At 43.9% G+C, this 21,864-nt stretch overlaps 1 pseudogene; it reads left to right on the forward strand.

Annotated features, from left to right (window-relative positions):
* The window catches only part of LOC137643782 (adenylate kinase-like), a 60,020-nt pseudogene that overhangs the window by 16,549 nt on the left and 21,607 nt on the right, over nucleotides 1–21,864 (forward strand).

Genomic DNA, 21,864 nt, shown 5'->3' on the forward strand with positions numbered 1-21,864 from the left:
TTTTTAATTCTAGCTTATACAGGCCATAAAGTCCCTTGTTTTTCCGCTATCAAAATTATTCTGTTGTAGCAGCATTGATCTTGTGTTAGGAATCTTGGGCTGTTTTGCCCAACTCGAGAATGTTAAGGAAATGGAAACTTGATTTCATTCTTGAACCCTTCTAAGACTAAATTCTTAGCTGGTGTAGGCTGAGACAATTAAATGCATAAGTTTTTGTTTGAACTTTGCCAATTATTTAGATTTTCTGTATTATTGGCTGCAACTATGGCGACTTTTTCATTAGTTACATATATATCTCGGTTAGCAGTGATATAGAATCTTCTCTTTTACCAATACATCATCATCATCATCATCATCTCCTCCTACGTCTATTGATGCAAAGGGCCTTGGTTAGGTTTCGCCAGTCTCTATCTTGAGCTTTTAATTCAATACTTCTCCATTCATCATCTATTTCGCGCTTCATAGTTTTCAGCCATTTAGGCCTGGGTCTTCCAACTCTTCTAGTGCCTTGTGGAGCCCAACTGAATGTTTGGTGAACTAATCTCTCTTTGGGGGGGTGGGTGGGTTGCAAAGAGCATGCCCAAACCATCTCCATCTACCCCCTCATCGTGATCTCATCCACATAAGTCATTTATAACTAGGTTGTTGATTTTTCTGCATTACAAGTGTATTACGGTTGCAACAGTTTGATAAAGAGGATTTCTATACATGCTTACAACCTATGTGGTCGTATGTAGGTAGTGCAGGATTTCATGATCTTTTCCATGTATTACTGAGTTAAGTCATTGAAAATTTAATTTTTTGTACTTGAAATTTTAAAATTGTTTTATATTTATTTTCAGTATAGTAACAAGTTTACTTTCTCCCCCAGGAAAGCTTGTTAGTGATGAATTGGTAGTTGGAATGATTGAGAGTAATTTAGATAAGCCTGAATGCAAAAATGGGTTTATTTTGATGGATTTCCAAGAAAAGTTGTCCAGGCTGAAAAGGTATGGTATTTTTAGTTCCTAGTTACTCCATAAAGAAATATTGGTACTTTCCAGTATGTTATGTTTAAGATCAGTAACTGAAAATTTATGAAAGCTAGTGAATTATTAGATCTTGCATACTCTGTTTACTATATTGTATGTGAAAGATCATTAAAATTACAGTAGAATCTTTTGAAATTTATAAAACTTTATAGGACCAAATGTCAATATTGAGTTTTGTAGACGTTCAAACCTCTGCTTTACATTTGTTTCACCCATTCATTAACAGCTCTTAGAATAAACCATAGTTTATTCCTACATGACATACAGACCAGCGTCCTTTATTGGTGACTGCTTCAGCACAAGTTGGAGACGGTTGTTAGAAATTTGTAACAAGTGGTTAAACTACTGGTGGAGCTCTATCTCCCTCACCACTCTGAAAGCTTCAATTTTGTTTCGGCCACTGACTAGTACGGATGTATTTCTGGGCTCAACCTGTGTCGCTCCGTGAAATGCTCCTTAAAGCACCATTTCAAAGGTATAAATACTGCTAAATATACCAGAGAAAAAAGTTGCATGGAATGCTAGGAATATATCCAGCTCGCTCACCCTTAAAGGGTTTCGGTATTAAAACTGGGGCGAGTGATACCACTACCAGAGGTTCCCTCCCAATTAGACTTCTCCCTCCTCAAAATCCTCCGTTATTACGAGGTGTTGTTCATTACAGCTACTGCCCCCCCCCCCACCGCCACCACCTATCCTTCTCCCATCATTCCTTGTTAGCACCCGTGAACGTTCGGACGTGTTTTTCGTAGCTCTGTTATTTTGTTTGTGTACGGATGTATTTTTAGCTCCTGATAAAGATCTTTTCATTTGCTCCCTGGGATGTGAATGCTGGTTTTTGACATGTGGAATGGAAGTCAAGCAAGAGATTTGTACTTGTCTGGGGGAAGGGTGGACGTTGTTACTGGATTATGAGTAAACCAGCTGTAGATTCTCACACATTGTGCTTCTTGTAAGGGGCATGATTCTTCACAATCATTGCTGGTTGCAGGTCGTAGCCGCCTGTGCAGTTTTATGTGTATGCCTTGAGGGAGAAGAAGCTAGTTAAGCCTTCGCCGGTGTCTGTCTGCAATGCCCAAGAAGACATTAGATTTTGTCTTTTGCTGCTTTAGTCTCGGTGATTGCATCGACTGCTGCTGGCCCTGCCTCTGTGCAAATGCCTCTAGTTCAGTCCGCGGGGAGTATACACCAGACTTAAGGAGCCCTGAGGTTTTGGTGGTGTGATGTACCCCAAGTCATCGCCACACCTTCTAGGAAGTTGGAAGTTCTTCTTTAGTTACTTTGTAGACCGCTGACGAGTACGACCTAAGGAAGTCTTGGACTTTCTTAGATTTTTCAGGTATGCTCTCCATGGCTTTGTTAAGGGAGCTTGTAGCTAAGGCTACTTTTCCCCCAGTTCCCTCAGTGCCAGTGTCTCCGGAGTTTTAAGTGATGCCGGTGGTGAAAGGTGTGGTTGCGCCTGCAGTGTCAGGAACTCTGGTGTTTCCCCCTAAAGCCCAAATTACTGTCAAAGCTCGGAGAAGGGCACCTGTGTCGGTTAAATAGTGCTTGCACTCGGAGGTGTGGAGCCTAGAGTTGGGTGCAAGCCTGTCTCGAGGCTGAAAGTGCTTGTGATCTCAGTCCATGACCCAGGCCCTGTCTCCTCCCTTATCTCCATCCTTTCCCTTGTGCCTATCACCTCGACTCTTGTGCCTGGGGTCCAAGGTTACCTTACCTCTCCCCAGTGACAGTGTGTCCCAGTGTTGTGGCTCCTGTTAGAGCAACCTTTGTGGTCTCTTCATCCTGGAGGGGTGTTGTTTTCACTGGTCAGACTTCAACTTCTCTGCTTGCAGAGTCTGAGGTGAGAGCCAGGAAATTGAAGTAGCGTGCGTGGATTCTTTTTGCCTCCTCTTTTTCGTCCTCCGACTCTGATTCTGAGTCATCTTCTAAGATGAAGAGGAAGAAGTCAAGGAAGGTCAGCCATTGTTGGAAATTCTGTTTAATTAATGTTGTTCCTTTTGTCGTTGCTACAGTATTTGGTTAGCAAATCATATATTCCATTGTTTATTAATTTTCTTTCTGGGTAAACCTGTGTTACCCAGTGATAACTTATGCATTATTATTATTATAATTAATGGTAGTTTACGCTTGAAGGGAAACCCAGCATATTGTATATTTTCGTTTTGACGGTAAATCCTTTGAAGCGTGAACTACTAAACAACCCTTTCGGAACTATCTGCTGGTGGTCTTGTTTTTTCCAGTAATACGAATTCTAAAGGAAACATCGCCAGCAGAGAGAAGGGAGTTGATAGAAGGTTTTCGTACTGGACGGACGGCTGGATATTACAGGAGTTAATTATATCCAGAGTTTGTCGAAGTCATATAATGGAGGAGTAACATAAACTCACTTTTCTCCGCCATCCTGCACAAGACGAGACCAGCCATAAGCGTCATAACATCAGGACACTATCTTCGCCAAATTTCTGAGGAATTTAATTGATAAGGTACGTCATTACGAAAGATATGCTGACTTCTAAAGTGATTCCCTGTCAATTTGTTTATCGTGGATAAATATTCCCTTGCTCGATTCCCAATTAATAAACCCTGTGGATTGGGTATTTAAACTATTCATAATTTATCACTGCTGTAACTTTGCGTGTTACCATATGAAAGTTTTTTGGATTAGAGGCAGTTTTTACTTAATTAACCAATGTTATGTTATGTTTACTTTACGCCGAAGTTTTCGGATCATTGGGCCTTTCGTGGTTAGGTGGTTGCCACGTTAAATTGGAGGCAGAATATGTAGGCTATATATTTTTCATTGCTCAGAATTCAATTTAATTGTAAAGTTAACTACTGAGTTTAGTGACTTGAGTGAAATAGCAGAGCTTGCGCCTTTACCTCAAAAATCTTTTTTAATTTGACTACAGTTATTGAATTGAGTGATTTAGCAGAACTTGCCTTTACCTTTTGAAAATAGTATTTCGTTTATGTCCTCAGGGTTTCTTGAAAAGCGAGGAGGGTAGGAGAAGGAAGACAGCATACCTGTAGTTACTTCTGACACAGGAAAATCCTTCTCTACATCAACAAGCCCACCAGTAACCTGTTCTAAATTTAACTTCACATAGAAGTTCAACATTTCATTAAAGTGAACCTTTTTTAATGGACTTGTTTTATTCCTTCCATCTTACAATTTTAAATATAAAACTTACCCGCTGGTTATATAAAAGAGCTGAAGTCCCTGACGCCAGGGCAGAAAATTCAAATCTCGCGCTATCGAAGATACGCCAGGTGTACCAACCGCACCCTAGCGGTAGAACAGGTGGAACCACGCACCAACTCCAGTTCTTCTCTCTGCCGTCATAGCTGGCTGACATATAGAAGTTCGCTCTCGTGTTTTACTCTCTTGGGAAGTTGTTTAGTGATGTACAACGTTCTTTTTTGAGTTTAAGCTATCGTTGATTATTTTCCCTTGGTTCTTATCTTGAAATCTTTTTGTTTGAGATTTTCTTTATTGTTTTTTCCCTTACTTTTTGCTTGTCGGTCTCTCACGTTAGCTTTAAAAATGGCCGACTCCTCCCCTGCTCAGCGTAGGTGTGTTAGTGAGGGTTGTCGTACCCGACTTCCTAAAGGATCTATTGATCCTCATACTATTTGTGTAAAATGTAGGGGTAAATTTTGTTCATTAGATGATATGTGTAATGAGTGTCTTTCCTTAACTGATGATGATTTTGTTATTTTCGATCGTTATGTTAGGAGACTAGAGAGAGATAGTTAGGCGTAGTTCTTCCCGATCTGTGGATAGAGCGTTACCTAATTTGCCTGTTCCTAATCCTATTCCTTCCCCTGTGGTGGTAGATCAGGAACCTACTATGAAAGACATGTTTACTGCTATTTTGTCTCTTGGTGAGAAAGTTGAGTCCTTAGCAGCCGATAGAAATACTATCTTTTCCGAGTTAAAGGTATTGAAAAACCGTGAGCCTATCGGAACTGTGGAAAGTGTTTCAGTGTCTGATGTGGTACCGAAAAATCGTGACTCTCTCGGTGTTGTGACAAGTGTTGCTAATGTGTTTAGTGTTGCGGAGGGTGCGTCGGCACGATCTTGTCGTTCACCTAGCCTAAGACCTCTTTCGAGCTCTCGAACCCATGGGAGAAGTAATGTCGAACGGCTTAAGGGAACGAGAAGCGTCATCAATTGTGCAGACGTCCCCTCGAACGTTCCTGTTGCCGTAGCTCAGGTCGTTCACCCTCATTGTAGGAAAGGTGAGGTTCATGCGTTATCCCCGTCTTCCGATGAAGGGTCGGGGAGTGAGATCTGGCGTCGCGCGTCAAGACCGCTTAAACGGACGCATGATGTTTCACAGCGTCGGGAATCGCCTGTGCGTCCAGGATGTAGTTCGTGGGGTTCACCGGAACGTTTCCGTTCTCCCAGCGCTTGCACTCCGGCCAAACGTACAGATCACCGTGTTCGTGTGGATATGATTCCTTCCGATTCGGACCTTGTTACTATTCATGCACCCCCTCTTCCATCGGATTGGCTTTCTTCCCCCGAAATGCGTGGTGACGTTGGTGCGAATCTTCCTTCTAGGAGTTCTGTTGATCCGAAATGGTCTGCGCTTATGTCTATGAAGGAACAACTCTCGTCGTTGATGGATTCTTATCAACCAGGTGTTGGTGTTATGTCTGGGCGTTCGATGTCAGACCAGTTATCGCACAGACGTTCGATGGTATCTGGTCTTGACGAGTTATCACTTAGGCGGTCTCCCAGTCAGTGTTCAACGCAGGAATTGGTAGGCGAGGTGGCTACTGCTCTCGCGCAGAAGGCCACACATGACTTAGTTACTCATTCGACTAGGAAAGTTTTGCCTCCGTCTTTCTCCTCTCGTAAACCTAAGGAATCTTCTTCTGGGTTCCGACCTCAGTCCTTTCGTGGGAAGTCCTGTGGAAGAGGCTCTTTTAAACCAGAAGGAAGGAAGCCTAGAGGCAGAGGGGGCAAGTCCGGCCGAGGTAAAGACTGACTGCCCTTTCCTTCAGACAGCAGTGGGTGCCAGGTTGACTCACTTCTGGGAGGCTTGGGAGAGGAATGGAGCGGACCCCTGGTCCGTCCAGGTGTTAAAGGAAGGCTACAAGATCCCCTTCCTGGCCAATCCTCCTTTAGTCACAGATCCAGTGGATCTTTCGCCCAAATACAGAGGGGGTCCCAAGAAGCAAGCCATGCTACTGCAGACGTCTCTTTTATTAGAGAAGCAAGCAATAGAGGAAGTGCAGGATGTTACGTCTCCGGGGTTTTACAACCGCCTTTTTCTAGTACCCAAGAGTTCCGGGGGGGTGGAGACCAGTTCTGGACGTAAGTGTGCTAAATGGTTACGTCCAGAACTCGATGTTCATTATGGAGACTCAGAAAACAGTTCTGGCAGCTGTGAGGAAGGACGATTGGATGGTCTCTTTAGATCTTCAGGATGCCTATTTCCACCTTCCGATTCATCCCAGCTGCAGACGTTATCTGAGGTTCATGAACGGAAACAAGGTCTTCCAGTTCAGGGCTCTTTGTTTCGGACTCTGCACGGCTCCTTTATTGTTCACCAAGATCATGCTGAACGTGGCAAGCATGCTGCATTCGAGGGGCATCAGGGCCTCTCTGTATCTGGACGATTGGCTGATAAGAGCCTCCTCATCCGATTGGTGTTTGAAGGACCTCAAGATGACTTTGGATCTCTCCAGAGAACTGGGTCTCCTGGTGAGCTCGGAAAAATCACAACTGATTCCATCCCAGGAGATTCTTTATTTGGGGATGGAGATTCACAGTCGGAGTTTTCGGGCTTTTCCGTCGTCGGTGAGAATCCAAGCAGCCCTCCTAAAAGTCCAAACGTTCCTGAAGAGAGATCTTTGCTCCGTCAGAGATTGGATGAGCCTTCTGGGGACTCTCTCGTCGTTAGAGAAGTTCGTGACCCTGGGTAGGTTGAACTTGCGTCCTCTTCAGTTTCATCTCAACCGACATTGGAAGAAAGGGGACAGCCTCGACAGGGATTGCATTCCCATCTCGGCTTCCATCAAGTATCTTCTTCAATGGTGGGACAACGAGTCCAGACTGAAAGAAGGCTTGTCTTTACTTCAGAGGAACCCAGACCTCGTGTTGTGTTCCGACGCCTCCAATTCGGGGTGGGGAGCCACCCTAGAGAAGTAGGAGCTTTCGGGGACTTGGACGGTGGAGCAAACCTCTCTCCACATCAATCAAAAGGAGCTTTTAGCTATTCATCTGGCTCTCATCGGCTTCGAAAAGCAGATCAGGGGCAAGGTGGTCCAAGTCAATGCGGACAGCACGACAGCTCTGGCCTATATTGTGAAGCAAGGCGGGACCCACTCTTGGCCTCTGTACGAGATTGCAAGACTGCTTCTCGTCTGGGCGGAGGAAAGGAAGGTGACTCTTTTGACGCGGTTCATCCAGGGGGTCAACAATGTGAGCGCAGACAGACTCAGCAGGAAAGGTCAGGTTCTCTCCACAGAATGGACTCGGCACCCGGACATCTGCAAGAGTCTGTGGCGGTTATGGGGTCGACCTCTCGTGGATCTCTTTGCCACCGCGAAGACCAAACGGCTAGAGTGTTACTGCTCTCCGGTTCCAGACCCCGAAGCTTTGCACATAGACGCTTCTCTGATGAACTGGTCACACATGCAGGTTTATGCTTTCCCTCCGTTCAAGATCCTTTACAAAGTGATTCAGAAGTTCATTTCGCACGAGGAGACCAGAATGACACTGATAGCTCCGTTCTGGCCGTCAAGGAGCTGGTTTCCAGAGGTACTGGAATGGATGGTGGATGTTCCGAGAAGCCTTCCCATGAGACCCGATCTTCTCAGACAACCTCACTTGGCCCGAAATCATCAAAACCTCCGAGCTCTACGTCTGACTGCCTTCAGACTATTGAAAAACTCGCTAGAGCTAGAGGATTTTCGAAGAAGGCAGCCAAGGCAATTGCAAGGTCAAGAAGGTCTTCAACCATCAAGGTGTATCAGTCCAAGTGGGAGTTGTTCAGAGAGTGGTGTAGAACTAACGCGATTTCCTCTTCCAGTACCTCGCTTTCCTAATTAGCAGATTTTTTCTTGGACCTTAAAGTTAAGCATAACTTCTCGTCATCTACTATTAAAGGTTACAGGAGTATGTTGGCGACGGTTTTTCGACACAGGAACCTAGACCTTTCTAATAATAAAGATCTAAGAGATTTACTTAGGTCTTTTGATACGACCAAGAAGATTCAAACAGCTCCCATCGCCTGGAATTTGGATGTTGTCCTTAAATTTCTCATGAGTGACAGATTTGAGCCTTTACACTCGGCTTCATTTAAGGACTTAACCTTGAAAACCCTTTTTCTGGTTACCCTCGCCACTGTGAAAAGAGTTAGTGAAGTACACGCTTTAAGCAGGAACATTGGTTTTCGGAATGGGAAAGCCATTTTTTCTTTGCAACTGGGGTTCCTGGCCAAGAACGAAAACCCTTCTCGGCCATGGCCCAAATCCTTCGAGATTTCTAACCTTTCTGATTTGGCTGGCGGTGAATTGGAAAGGGTTCTCTGTCCAGTTAGAGCGCTACGGCTTTATGTGGACAGGACTAAGAATCTGAGAGGTAACTCAGACGCTCTGTGGTGTGCAGTCCGGAAACCCTCGATGCCCATGTCTAAGAATGCCTTGTCTTTTTTCGTTAGATTGTTGATTCGAGAAGCTCATGCTCAGTGTGATGAGTCGGATCAGAGGCTCCTCAAAGTCAAGACACATGAAGTCAGGGCGGGTAGCGACTTCAGTGGCCTTTAAACAGAACCGTTCTCTGCAAAGTCTGATGGATACAACATTTTGGAGAAGTAAGTCTGTTTTTGCATCCCATTATTTGAAGAATGTTCAGACTCGCTATGAGGACTTTTTTGCGTTGGGTCCTTTTATAGCGGCAAATGCGATAGTAGGTGAATGATCTACCACTACGTTCCCCTTTTTCCTAATACCCCTTTTCTATCTCTTGGAACTCGTTTGTTATGGTTGTTTGTGGAGATTGGGCGTCAGTCTTCCGCAATCTTTGATTTGGTTAGGTGGTCAATTTGTTCCTTGAGTGCACCCGGAACAAGGGTATTGGTTGAGGTTCTGTCATGTTATAGGTGGTTGTACCGTTTGACAGCTCTTAGAGATTTTCAGCCCGAGTGGATTACTGGATCTCTTAAGGATAGCGGACGAAATGAGGCAGAGTATCATTGCTGTCAGCTTCCTTATCAGGTGAGAACTGCTTAAGTTTATTGTATGTAACCCTTAAGTGAATTTTCTATATGTAGCTGTCTCTGACCCGCCACCAAGGGGTGTCAATCAGCTCTTTTATATAACCAGCGGGTAAGTTTTATATTTAAAAATGATATTTTCATAATAAAATAAATTTTTGAATATACTTAACCGCTGGTTATATAAATTTAACACCCACCCTCCTCCCCTCTAGAGACTACCTATGGTATGGCTATGGGGCATGGAAGAACTGGAGTTGGTGCGTGGTTCCACCTGTTCTACCGCTAGGGTGCGGTTGGTACACCTGGCGTATCTTCGATAGCGCGAGATTTGAATTTTCTGCCCTGGCGTCAGGGACTTCAGCTCTTTTATATAACCAGCGGGTAAGTATATTCAAAAATTTATTTTATTATGAAAATATAATTTTTCAAGAGCCATAGTAGTAAGAAGGCTCCTTTCGACACCACTACTCTTTCGGGGTTGGAGGGTGTACTGCTCCCAGGTGGCTTCCCATCTTTTGGTGGACGGAGCCATGGCTCTGGTTCCTGGTACCTCAGTAGCTGTGTGGGACGGGTATTTGGCCCAGTACACTTTCTGCTGTCCGCTTGATGGCAGAGCATCAATGCCCACCATCATGTTTCCTTTCAGGATGATGGACTTGTGCTTCTCTCTCTTCCAGTGAAAATTTGTTCAAGCTGTTGGAGAGGATGGCACTACTCGAGGCTGTCGTTACCCTCTTTTGTAAATGGAAGACAGAGAGTCGGGGTTGCACAGACCCTTCCACTGTCTCACCAATGGGTGACATGGTATAGACATGGGGCTGAACCTTATAGTGGATGCTCTTATGAAGGGTTATTTACTACCTTTCAGGACCATTGATCCACCATCTAAATAACCAATAGAGCTCCCGTCTGATCATCCAACAACCTCGCCAAAAGTCCTGACATTGCTGACAGTGGTGGAGAGGGTACTTCAGTAGAAAGTGCTCAAATTCGTTCTAGAATTCAGTCTCCAGGCTTCTACAGTCGACTTTTTCTGGTGGGGAAGTCAACTCCTCTGAACATGTTTGTTCAACAAAGTTCAAGATGGAAACGGTGCAGTCTGTGCTTTCTTTCATTAGAGAGGGAGATTTCATTCTTTCGGTTGATCTGAAAGACGCATACTTTCCACTGCATGTTCATCAGTCCTCCTGCAAGTACCTCCACTTCTTCCTCTCTGATACTGTACTAGCTCAAGACTGTGCTTCTAAATGTATACTGCTCCTCAGATGTTCACTCAGGTGTTCACCTTGGTAGCGGCTTGGGCCGTCTTGCTAGGGATATGTCTGCTGATGTATCTTGATGATTGGCTGATCGTGGCCTCCTCGTAGTCAGTTGCTTCAGGATCAGATTCTCACATTTTGCCATGATATGGGTATTGTGGTAAACTGGGAGAAGTCTTATTTCTACTCAAGTAGAGGTTGAAGTATTTGGAGATACTGATAGAAATGGCAGCAGTGAGAGATTTTCCCTCAGACGATCGATTGAGCAGGCTCAAGGAGGTTGCGCTACTATTCTTGCTTGAGACGAAAGTAACAGGTCGGTGCTGTCAATGCCTTCTCGGCCACCTTTCCTCACCGGACAAATTCTTTTCCCACGGACATCTCCACCAGAGATTCCTTCTGTAGTGTCTGAAGGCTCACTGGTCCACCGACATGGATCCCCTGCTCTGGTGGGACAAGAAGCTCTGGCTGACTTTGCCCGGTGTCTGGACGAGGAAAACCTCACCAGGAAAGTTCCACTTAGACTGTCAACCCCCGGACATACATCTGGTCGTCTTAAGCGTCTGGTCAAGAGGACAAAGACATCTGCACATCAGTGTCTTTGAAATGCAAGCAGCCTTTTAAGAATATTTGAGGAGGCACTCAGGAGTGTTGATGAACGACAACACCACCGTAGTGGCTTATATCAACACCACATAGTGGCATACGTCAACAAGAAAGGGGACACTGTCTTACTCCCTTTCTGCGAGCCAACGAAGTAGATGACCTCTGGGTGACGTTCCATGCTGTAGAGTTGTCGACCAGGTACATTCCGGCCATTCACATAGTTCCTTCACTTTAAGTAGAAAGATTTTATCAAATGAAAGGGCGATACTTTTACTTTTTTTTAGAGTAAAATGCAATAGACAAAAGAAAAACAAAAGATTTATTCTGTAATCAGCAGTAAAACTAACAAATATGGAAGTATCTGTATACGATGTAGTAGAATATGTGCTCATGTATATATCTGATGGTGACAAATCTCATATGTAGCTACTGAGGGGGATTCAACACATTGCAGTTAAGGGGCTAAAGGTTGAAGTTTTGTATTATGTATAGGAACAAATCCTTTTTTTTTTAATCAATTTGTATTTTTCCTGACCATAGAAACCTTGAGACCTTTTTAAGTTGTACTACATGGCTCAACCATCCTGCTAGTCCTAGGCCAAAGGTCAAAGTAAAGGAGAGCGCTATTTGTCGGTTGTGCGGGGCTTCCCTGCCGCCCAATAGCCAGTTGTGTTTACTTCGTTAAAAGCTTAACAGCTTCGCAGAAGTCATACTCCTTTCAAAGTCTTGTGTTTGTATGGTTTGGAAAAATAGAAATTGATTAAGAAATCACATTTGTATATTCCAGTATGTTACTCGTACAAGAGATTTAATACTCCTTCCTTATAAATACTGTACAGTATAGCAATGAATATAATGTTTAACACTTGTAAAGTTCCATTTCAAAACAATTACAGTCACAAATATGGATGATACATGAAAAGAGAGTGAGATAAATTTAATGTAGTGTTTAGAATACTGAAGTTTTGATCATCAGCACCTTATTGTATACGGAATAGTCTGTAGCTTAAATCCATTCTTATGTTTGGATACAAATGTAAATTCTTTGGAGGTATTTGGAGAACGAATCTCTCTGATTGGCCATGTTTTGTTAACCGCTTACGTGATTTCCACAGCTGGATGATATGCTCGACACTAGAAATCAGAAGCTCGATTCCGTTATAGAGTTCAGTATCGAGGACAGCCTTTTAGTCAGAAGGATTACTGGCAGACTGTTTCATCCGGCCGCTCTTACCACGAGGAATTTTATCCCCCTAAGAATCCAATGACCAATGATGTAAGTTATTCCTTTATTTTCGTGATGTAATCATTATTATTATTATTATTATTATTATTATTATTATTATTATTATTGTTATTTCTGGGCTCTGACCTGTGCCTCCCAGTGAAATGCTCCTTTTACATCATTTCTAAGGTAATAATTGCTATGAATTTTACCAGAGAAAAAATTGTATAGGAATGCTAGGTTGAACCCAGCTCGCTCACCTTCAAAAGGTGTCGGTATAATACTGGGGCGTGATAAATCACAACCAGAGGTCTCGCACCATTTAGATATCTCCTGTCAACATCCCCGAACAGCGAGGAGCCGTTCAACATCCTAACTCCAATCGCTTCTACGAACGATCCCACCCACGCTAGTGACGTCACTCCTTTTCATAGCACCTGCTTTGACGCTGTTATTCTTTTCTCGGTGTGTGATTTCCTTTGGTTTACCCAGGATTTATCCCAGGATGTCGGATTCTACTGTTACTCCACCTAAGTTAAGTACCAGATCTATGACGTTTGAGATTTTGGAGGTAGTCTTGCCCTTGGTTATTAATTTATCTCAGTTTTTATATTATGCGACCCCGCATCGGGTCCGCCATGCTGGCTGGCTACCTCCTCTCTCTCTCTCTCTCTCTCTCTCTCTCTCTCTCTCTCTCTCTCTCTCTCTCTCTCTCTCTCTCTCTCTCTCTCTCTCTCTCTCTCTCTCGTTCTTGACACTTAGCAATCAGTCTTCTATACTGATTGTTTCTCGTCCTGAACTTTCTGGGTATCCACGGTTCACACCCCGTGTTATATTATGCTATGGTATTTATTTGTTATTACGATAAGTTATTTTATGATATTACGATATCTTTGTTCACTTAGGTTGGCATGCCTGGTCGCCTTCGGGCGTTACTAGTTTTACTTCGTTTTACGTTTTTCTCGTTCGTAGTAGCGATCATATTAGCGTATACGTTATTTTACTAGTATTATCAAGTTCGTCGGGACTTTTGCGAGGCAGTACTTAATTTATGTTTTTTGTTGGCACCTCACCGACACCTTGTTATGTTGGCAGCCCTGCCTAGCTCGGTCTCCCCCGCGCTGTTAGGCTTGGTCTTCCCCTGCCTCTCCGTTCGTCCCTTCGGGCTATCTTACGTTTATTATTATCATTGTCCAGCATCCCTCCCTTTTTCATTTATTACCATATCAGTAATATTATTATTATTATTATTATTTCATTAATCTAGTCTTTCCGTGTGATCTTTGTCGTGGGTCTCGGTTCAGGTTGGTACACCTGTTCTTCTGCCCCACTCGTTAGCCTCCTCCGCCCCGTACCCCCACTTCAGGGATGCCATCACTCGCTCTCATATTGAGGCTCGGAGTCAGCTTTATGTTTCATATCCCCTCTGGAGACATCGCCTTGCTCCGTCCCGGGCAGACCCTGATCGTGTGTGAGGCTTTTTATACATTATTGTTCAGTTTTCCCCCTACCCTTCCGTAGCTGTTTCTCCCCGCCGTCTCGATTGGCCATCGGTAGGCGGGTGGGATCTGGCTCGGTCTGGGATTTTATGTTGTGTATATTCATATTTATACACATTTTATTCCTGCTACTCCCTCCCGGTCCCGCACCTCACGGACCCATTACAGATCCCTGCATTTCCCCCTCCTCATATGGTGTTCCGCACTCCACGGACTCCACGTACCATTATTATTCCTTACGGGATCCCCGGACGTAGCCTTTGCCTTATTCCCATGTCGAGTTTGATTAATTCCTTGTGCCATCGACGGGTTTGACCCTCGACTCCCCTGTCCGCCTACTCCGGTAGGTTTTCATGAGCCCTGGGCTCTCTCTGTTGTCTCCCTGGAGCCAGCGTGACCTTTATCCACTAGGATTAATCTCCTTATATATTAACACACATCTATATAATCCCCTGTTCTCGACTTTTCCCCCTCCCCCCCCGGGTATGATCACGATTACGGACTGACTTATTCTTATCTGTATTGCTCTACAGCTTAGGTTTATTATTTCCGCTACAGCGGTGTATTCTAAGCTCCCGGAGCCCCCGGGCTCCTCCAGCTTGCCTACGGGATACTCATGTATCTTTTATTTTACAGGCAGTACGCTGTTCGATGACGGCATGCTCGGCGGTCCTTAGCCAACCCTGCGGCCACGACGTGTGTCGCTCACATGCCCATTGTGCTGTCCTGGTGGATGATCTCACTGTTTGGCATCCGGACAATTGTGTAGTACAGTGAGTCCTCGCTACTAAGCGGTTCGACTATCGCGGATTTCTTTCATAACGCATGTGTATACACATATTGCAGATTTTCCGGAAATTTCGAAAATACCGCGATATATGAAGACCCCAAATACGTATTTCGTTAATTCCATTAATACTGTAATAAGTAATATCTGCTCTTACTGATGGTTCATTGCATTACATGTGACATATAATTCAGTACAGAAAGAAATAAAACATGAAAAGAGAATGTGATCATACGATAATTCAGTATATAGTACGTAGTAAAATTAAATCGAACATGAAATGCAAATCAGATGCAGTCATACCGTATTTGAATGGTGTAAGGCTGCTAATGGCTACTGCTACAAATGTAATGGATGTGGATCTTTTCCATGAATATTTTGTATGTATACGTACGTAGTACTGCATCCAATAATATTCTTTGTTGCAAAAATCACATCTCGAATAAGCGTACATATCCTACAACAAAACAAGCGTAAAATAGCGTACGTAAAGCTGTATACGTAGTACCTTGTATTTGAATTGGTAACTACTACGTAGCATGTAAGACAGACTGATTGGTTCAAGTGCTGATAGATGACGAATCAGATCCCAAGTTTTGAAATCTAGCCTGTGATTGGTGTTTTGACCGCTTCTCCAACCCGCAGCATCTTTTCGCGGCCACTTCGTTTGCCGCTCTCTCGCCGGGTAGATGCTGCTACGTTACTGTGAACTTTAATCTGTGCTGTGGGTGACTGTTTTAAGTTGAACTTTTTGTTGAACTTTCTGTTTAACCCCTACTGTACAATGGCTCCCAAGCATTCTGCTTCTACTAAGTCTGGTAGTGAGCCTAAACGCCACCGAAAGATGATGACGATTGCTGAGAAGGTGACACTTCTCGATATGTTAAAAGAAGGCAGAAGTTACGCGGCCGCAGCCCGCCATTTTGGAGTGAACGAATCCACCGTTCGCAACATCAAGAAGGACGAGGCGAACATTAGAAAGACGGCTGCCATCACCTTTAGCCGATCAGCGAAGCGAGTCGTTACCAAGCGTAATAAAACGATCGTCCGTATGGAAGGTGCTTTAGCAGTCTGGATTGCCGACTGCCGGAAGAAGAACATAGCCTTGGATACGAACACCATCCGAACCAAGGCTTTGGGCTTGTATGAGAATTTTGCGGCAAAGGAACCTCAAGACGACGATGGCGACCATGCTGAAGAAGACGAAGATGATGTAGATGAACCTCAACCAGGGACATCCACTGATTCCCAGCCTCAGAAACAATGTTTTTCCGCCAGGAAAGGATGGTTCGCGAAGTTTCAGAAACGCTTCGGCCTGAAAAGCGTTTCCCTGCATGGCGAGGCTGCTTCCGCTGACACTACCGCTGCTGAAACTTACGCGAACGAGACGTTCAAGAACATTATCGCTGAAGGTGGATACAAGCCGGAACAAGTGTTTGATATGGATTAGACCGGCTTGTTTTGGAAGAGAATGCCGTCGCGAACTTTCCTGTTTAAAGAAGAAGCCAAAGCCTCTGGCTTTAAAGCGTTCAAAGATCGCATAACCCTCGTGATGTGTGGCAATGCTGCTGGATTTTTGCTAAAGCTGGGGCTTATTTACAAGTTGAAAAATCCTCGCGCTTTGAAAAATAAAAATAAGAATCTCCTTCCCGTGTACTGGATGCATAATCAAAAAGCATGGATTACGAAGATGCTGACCTCCAACTGGTTCCACCAGTGTTTTATCCCGCAAGTCGGCAAATATCTCGTAGAGAAGGGCTTGCCATTTAAGATCTTTCTCTTTATGGATAATGCTGGTGGACATGCAACTGATCTGTCGCATGAAGGCATTCAGGTTGAGTTCCTGCCACCCAACACCACGTCATTAATTCAACCGATGGACCAGGGGGTTATCAAGGCGTTCAAGGCCCTCTACACGAAGAATACCTTGGCGGACCTCGTTGCGTGTGTGGATGCTGCCCAAGAAGATGAGGATGAAACTTTCAATTTGAAGGCGTACTGGCTGAAGTACACAATAGCCACGTGCCTGCAGAACATCCAGAAGGCACTGCAAGAAATGAAACCTGCTACTGTCAATGCGAGCTGGAAGAAGTTGTGGCCCCAGATTGTTTACGATGACGAGGGATTTACACCGTCTGAGATTCAACACTGCAATACGCAAATCTGTGCAGTTGGCTGCGATAATTGGAGGTGACGGGTTTGGCGATAAGACGACTGAAGACGTCGACGAGTTGTTGGACTGCCATTCCCAGCCGCTAACTGACGCAGACCTAGAAGACCTGACGAAATCGGCCAGTGAAGAAGACAGTGAAACACAGGAAGAGACCCAAGAAAATGTCGAAGAAACGGGCTTAACATTAGAACGGCTTGCCAAGTTCTGCAACCATGTGAAAGAGGTGAAAGAAATGTCGCAAGAGTTGGACGAGAATATGGTTCGTTCTATGCAATTCTGCAACAAGATCGATGACGTCATGACTCCCTACAGGATGCTCTTCGAGCGAAAAAAGAAGCAGCGGTAGCAACTTCCGATCACAATGTTCTTCCAGCCTCGCAAAAAAGAGCCAGTTCCTCCTGCTAGTACGCCTTCGGAAGAAATTGAAGAAGTGTCCCAGGAAGAAGTTGAAGAGGTGTCCCAGGAAAAGACACCTCCGTCTGAAGAGACGTAAAATACTATCATTGGCTGCACAGTAGAAGACATCATCAGCTTCATCATCATCATTTCTACTGTGCAGCAAATTCATCTCCATCATCATTCAAGTTTTTCTTCAACTTCTTTCGTGGTGAGTACCGCATATACTTCTCCATAAATTCATTTCTTCTCTGTCGGTGCTAGTGACAGCATTGGTTCCGCTCGCGCTTAACCTCAAGTTTATACTGATTGGTGAAGTACTTGTTCATGGTTTTATGGCGTTCGCCGTGTTGGATTATTCTTAAGCAATACGATCTTCAAAAGAAATTCTTTTGAAAGGAGAGAAACTTTTTTTTTTTTTACCCTTGGTTTTTTTTTTTAATCTCTCTCTGGATTTTCCATAGAGAAAAGATGGCCGACCCTTCCCTCAGTGTACGGAAGTGTGTTAAAGGCTTTTAGTAATTATTTTATCACTATAAATTATTGTTGATAATTATAGATTTACCTCTATATATTTTATATCTCACCCGCCTTTATTCGGCCTCTTCGATTCGCTTTCCATTTATACTAAACACAGATAAATTTTATATTTTTTGTTTATAAGCGACCTATGCCTATTCTTTGTAGGCGGTACTGACTTGGAAAACGAAGTTAAACAACGTTGAGCCCATTCAACTTTAATATTTGTTTAGATTGATGAGATGAATATTTTTAGAAAATATTTTAAGAAATTTATTCTTTGAATAGTCTTCGTGCTGTTTTCAAAGATGAACTAACGTTTGGTTTATTTATGCTACGCAGTTTGTACTCTATCGTTACGATAGAGTAAGAGAGAATCACGGTTTCACTTTGCAGAAAGAGTTAATCGATTTTGACGTTTTGTTCATTCTTCTTTCAAACTGAAGTTTTTTAAATACTAATTTAAAGGAAACTTGTTAATTTTCAATTTCTTATTCCTTTTAGTATTTCCCTTTAGTCAAATAACCTTTTATTGACGAAGTCTCTTGTGAGTGACGAGAGAGAGAGAGAGAGAGAGAGAGAGAGAGAGAGAGAGAGAGAGAGAGAGAGAGAGAGAGGATCCAAATCTTTATTCTCATTCAGATATTTACTCTCGTCCCAAGTCTCTGTACGGGGAGAGAGAGAGAGAGGATAAAACGTTCTAGTTTTTATTCTCATCCCAAGGCACTGTACGGTGAGAGATTGAAAAACGTAGTCCTTAGCGATCTAGTTTTAGTCTCCTCCCATGTTACTGATCTTTTTTAACTTTATATATTTCTGTTTTATTCTATATATATGTATGTTTATTAATTTGTGCATGTGTAATTCATTTTGTACTAATGAGCTTACATTATACGACATTTTTCGCAATTCTAATATTTTGATTTAAGGGAGAATTGCGTGCTTCAGGTAGAAATCAGCTTTATTCATGTCTAATGTGAAATTATTTAAAAAATGGTCAGTGAAGAAAGTGCGAAAAACATGTTCAGTGTTGCGGAGGGTTCGTTTGTTCGTGCTTGTCGCTTGCCTAGTCCGAGACCTCTTTCAGGCTCCCCTGCCCCAGGGAGAAGGAATGTCGTAGGACCTAAGGAAGTGAGAGGTGTAAACCAACGAACAGACGTTCCCTCAAAGGTATCAGACGTTGCTCTTCAAGCACGTCCTTACCATAAGACAGGAGAGACGAAGTTCTCCTCGTCTTCCGTTGATTCGTCTTTTAAAAAACCTTGGCATAAGGTTTCGAGACCGTTGAAACGTAAATTAGTTCCTTCAGAACAAGATCAATGTCTTAGATGTAGTCATCATGAGAGTCCCGTTCATAGCGATGACGTTCATGTACAGACGTTTCTGACGTCACGATCTATTCCGAGTGCGGTTGATCCGAAGTTAGGTGTTTTGCAAGATACAGTATGCTGTTAAAGCTTTCTTCTTTAATGAAAGCTTAGATCCTGTTCCTGTGCGAAAGGATCCTTTGCTTGTTGTACGTCACGGTTCTGGGATACGTGATTCAGGTCTTCAACCTTCTAAACGAGATTTGTTACGTCACGCTGACGTTATCCCTAGTGTCAGCTTTGCTGTTAAACGAGATGCGGAGCATAAACTCTCGAGGTAACTTTGATCGACAGTCAGTTAAGTCGAGTCATTACTTTGATCAGCAGTCACTGCAGTTCCGCCGAGACTTTGAACGTCAGCCACCGCTATCACAACGTGACGTTGAGCTGCAGACACCGTAGACACGACGTGACGTCGAGCGCCATTCACCGAAGTCACGATTTAGCATCGTACAGCAGTCACCGGTGTTACTACGTGACGTTTGAACGTCAGTCACTTCAGTCTCGACGTGTAGTAGAATAACATTCTCTGTAGTCACGACGTGACATCGACCCTCCAACTTTAACTTCTGTTCATATACAAGTTGATGTAGCCTGTCAGGCTTTTCCTTCATGTCATTTTGAATATAAAGCTCCTTCTCGCAAGACTTTAGATTTATCAGATGATGTGCCTTCTGAAGAAGAAGTTGATGACCCCCTTTCAACTACTGTAATGTACCTTTGGGGATTCATTCAGAAGAGGAGGAACCTAGGGTTGTCCAACAATCCCTTGTTTTTAAATTATGAATTTCTTTAGGGAAATTTTGTCCTACTCATTTTGTAACGGCTGCTCCACGTTCTCCGCCGTCTGAGTTTACTCATGGCATGACTTTCTTCGACTCCTACATATACGAAGTCAGTTCTCTCTCGTTCTTCCAAGAGAGCCATGCTCTTACTGGGAGACTGGTTGGAATCCAGGAGAAGTTTAGGAAAGTCTGCTTTTGCTTTTCCTCCTCCTTAAATTAGCTTCTCGCTCGAGTGTCTGGTGTGACACAGGAGAAGTTCTCGGCTTGGGAGTACAGTACCTGCCTCTGCCCAGGGAGACTTCTTAAGCCTAGTGGACTCTCCTCGTCGTCTAGCCATGAGACGCTCCAAGATTTTAATGTATTCTTCAGAGCTAGACCATCTCCTGAAAGGAGTTTTTCGAGCGTTTGAAGTATTTAATTTTTTGGATTGGTCCCTGGGAGCCTTAAGTAAGAAGGTCTCTCCAGCGGACAATTTATTGCTGTACAAATTATGTCATGCATGAACAAGGCCATAAGGGATGGCTCCAATGAACTGGCAGCCACGTTCACTGCAGGAGTACTTAAGATGTAAGTGCAATCAATGTGTTCATTGTCAAGACAAAGTTCACGATGAAGACTACCAAATCTGTCTTGGCAGCAGTAAGGGAAGGAGACTGGATGGTCTCTCTCGACCTTCAGGATGCATACTTCCACATCCCGATTCATCCAAACTTTCAACAATGTCTGAGGTTTGTGGACGGGAAAGTAGTGTACCAATTTCGAGCACTGGGCTTCGGCCTCAGTCCTGCTGCTCTTGTTTTTACAAGGCTCATGCAAAATGTAGCAAGCTTTCTACATTTTTTCAGGGATCAGAGCCTCCCTTTATTTTGACGACTGGCTGATCAGGGCGTCGTCATTAAATGGCTGTCTGGAGAACCTCAAATGGACATAGACCTAACCAAGGAGCTAGGTCTCATAGTGAACGTAGAGAAGTCATAACTTATTCCATCCCAGACTGTTCTTTTTTTTGGGGATGGAGATGCAGTGTCGAATTTTTCGGGCCTTTTCGTCTCCCACAAGAATGGAACAAGCTCTGTTAAAAGTACGTCACTTGCAAGAGAAAAACAGTTGCTTTGTAAGAGTTTGAACGAGCCTCGTGGGGACTCTTTCATCGCTGGAGCAGTTTATCTCTCTGGGGAGACTCAACCTTTGCTCTCTCCAATTTCACCTAAACTATTGGAACAAGGAGAAGGGCTTAGAGAGTATCTCTATCCCAATCTCCAACTCAGTCAAGACATGTCTGACTTGGTGGGACAGCAACGTCAGACTTCGAGAAGGTCTTCCGCTTGCGATCAAGAACCCAAACCATGTGTTGTATTCAGATACATCGGATTTGGGTTGGGGAGCGCCACTGGATAGTCTGGAATGCTCGGGTCTTTGGTCCACCGATCAGAAGAAACTCCATTTAAGGCAAGAAACATCTCTTTTTTGACGTGATTCGTGCAAGGAGAAATGAATGTCTTAGCGGACTGCCTCAGCAGAAGAGGACAAGTCATCTCCATGGAGTGGACGTTGCACAAGACTGTGTGCGAGAAGCTATGGATGACAGGGGGTCAACCCACCATAGATCTTTTTGCAACTTCACTGACAAAGAGGCTCCCAACTTACTGCTTTCCAGTTCCAGATCCAGAGGCAGCCCACATAGACGCTTTCCTGCTGGACTGGTCTCACCTAGACATCTATGCCTTCCCACCATTCAAGATCCTAGACAAGGTTCTTCAGAAGTTCGCCTCTCACGAAGGGACCAGGTTGATGTTGGTTGCTCCCCTCTGGCCCGCGAGTGAGTGGTTCACAGAGGTACTTCTATGGCTAGTAGACATTCCAAGAAGTCTACCGTTGCGGATGGATCTCATGCGTCAGCCTCACGTAAAGAGATTTCATCAAAGCCTCCCCGTGCTTCGTCTAACTGCCTTCAGACTATCGAAAGACTCTCTAGAGCTCGAG

This window comes from Palaemon carinicauda, chromosome 1 (genome assembly GCF_036898095.1).
Source record: "Palaemon carinicauda isolate YSFRI2023 chromosome 1, ASM3689809v2, whole genome shotgun sequence".
Taxonomy (NCBI): domain Eukaryota; kingdom Metazoa; phylum Arthropoda; class Malacostraca; order Decapoda; family Palaemonidae; genus Palaemon; species Palaemon carinicauda.